Below are 2,606 nucleotides of genomic sequence, written 5' to 3'. Positions count from 1 at the left end.
TATGGGATGGACAGGCTTTGAAGTGAGGGAAGCTCAGAGCAAAATGAGATTCGAAGAGAGGCTGAGGAAAATGAAGAACAGTAGATGGGCAGAGAAGGTTTTCAGGTATTTGTATAGGAAAAGCGTTGACACGCAGTGGAGAAAAAGAACTAGGAGGCTCACCAGTAAATATACGGCTAGCAGTGCGGGCGATATGGCAACAAGGAGCATTAAGCGGAAGGTCAGTGAGGCGGAGAGGACTTATTGGATGGCAGCGATGGAAAAGAAGCCGGCTCTCAGTAACTACCGAAAGGGAAAAAACGAAATAAGGAGGGAAAGGTTTTATGATAATTCAAGGGGAAGCGCTTTACTGTTTGAAGCAAGGTCGGGCTGCCTTAGAACGCGTAGTTATAAAGCGAGATTCAGTAACGAAGAACAACAATGTACATGCTGCGGGGGAACTAAGGAAACGATGGAACATGTACTGATTGAATGTGGCGATATTCACCCAGGTATACGTGTGGGCACGAGTCTACATGAAGCCTCGTGTTTTAGGGACAACAATAGAAAGCTGCACACGTCCGCGATAGAAATAAGTAAGAGACGGTTAGAGTATTGGTGGCAGAAAAGTAGAGATAAAGAACAAAAATAAGGGGGAAAATTAAGGTCATTCTGCCTTAAGAGGCAGAGAGATGGACCGCGAATTTATTTTTTGGTATAATAACATAGATTTAATCAATGTAGATAAGGTATTAGGCCAACATGAAACAAGGAAGCTTTTTTTTTCTTCGAGCCTGGTGGCAGACATGTCACCGCCCCGTTTTAAAGGGGACGCTCACAGCATCCATCCATCCACCTGCGGTACCTGGATTCCTCACTTTTTGGGCGCAACAGCGGCAGTGGACGGCACGCAGCATCGTCTCAGGCCCATTGGTTTTGCCGCCTTGCAGAAAATACAACGCAGAACCTCTATCCTGCTGCTACGTCACGGTGGCGATAAGTTGGACCAACGCCCCACTCAGTAGCCGCCACGTTCCACAATAGAGGGCGACGGACCTTAAAAGTACCTGCGGTACCTGGATTCCTCACTTTTTGGGCGCAACAGCGGCAGTGGACGGCGCCCAACGTCGTCTCACGCCCATTGGTTTTGCCACCTTGCAGAAAGTACAACGCAGAACTTCTATCCTGCTGCTACGTCACGGTGGCGATAAGTTGGACCAACGCCGCACTCAGTGGCCGCCACGTTCCACAATAGAGGGCGACGGACGTGAAACGTACCTGCGGTACCTGGATTCCTCATTTTTTGGGCGCAACAGCGGCAGTGGACGGCACGCAGTATCGTCTCACGCCCATTGGTTTTGCCACCTTGCAGAAAATACAACGCAGAACTTCTATCCTGCTGCTACGTCACGGTGGCGATAAGTTGGACCAACGGCCCACTCAGTGGCCGCCACGTTCCACAATAGAGGGCGACGGACGTTAAAAGTACCTGTGGTACCTGGAATCCTCACTTTTTGGGCGCAACAGCGGCAGTGGACGGCACGCAGCATCGTCTCACGCCCATTGGTTTTGCCACCTTGCAGAAAATGCAACGCAGAACTTTTATCCTGTTGCTACGTCACGGTGGCGATAAGTTGGACCTACGCCCCACTCAGTGGCCGCCACGTTCCACAACAGAGGGCGACGGACGTTAAAAGTACCTGCGGTACCTAGATTCCTCACTTTTTGGGCGCAACAGCGGCAGTGGACGGTACGCAGTATCATCTCACGCCCATTCGTTTTGCCACCTTGCAGAAAAGACAACGCAGAACTTCTATCCTGCTGCTACGTCACGGTGGCGATAAGTTGGACCAACGGCCCACTCAGTGGCCGCCACGTTCCACAATAGAGGGCGACGGACATTAAAAGTACCGGCGGTACCTGGATTCTTCACTTTTTGGGCGCAACAGCGGCAGTGGACGGCACGCAGCATCGTCTCAGGCCCATTGGTTTTGCCACCTTGTAGAAAATACAACGCAGAACTTCTATCCTGCTGCTACGTCACGGTGGCGATAAGTTGGACCAACGCCCCACTCAGTGGCCGCCACGTTCCACAATAGAGGGCGACGGACGTTAAAAGTACCTGCGGTACCTTGATTCCTCACTTTTTGGGCGCAACAGCGGCAGTGGACGGCACGCAGCATCGTCTCACACGCATTGGTTTTGCCACCTTGCAGAAAATACAACGCAGAACTTCTATCCTGCTGCTACGTCACGGTGGCGATAAGTTGGACCAACGGCCCACTCAGTGGCCGCCACGCTCCACAATAGAGGGCGACGGACGTTAAAAGTACCTGTGGTACCTGGATTCCTCACTTTTTGGGCGCAACAGTGGCAGTGGACGGCACGCAGCATCGTCTCACACCCATTGGTTTTGCCACCTTGCAGAAAATGCAGCGCAGAACTTCTATCCTGTTGCTACGTCACGGTGGCGATAAGTTGGACCTACGCCCCACTCAGTGGCCGCCACGTTCCACAACAGAGGGCGACGGACGTTAAAGTACCTGCGGTACCTAGATTCCTCACTTTTTGGGCGCAACAGCGGCTGTGGACGTGTGGGATGCGGAGTCGGTAAAAGGACGCATCCC

The sequence above is a fragment of the Rhipicephalus sanguineus genome, chromosome 5, assembly GCF_013339695.2.
Source record: "Rhipicephalus sanguineus isolate Rsan-2018 chromosome 5, BIME_Rsan_1.4, whole genome shotgun sequence".
NCBI lineage: Eukaryota > Metazoa > Arthropoda > Arachnida > Ixodida > Ixodidae > Rhipicephalus > Rhipicephalus sanguineus.
Note: the sequence above shows the minus strand (reverse complement) of the source record.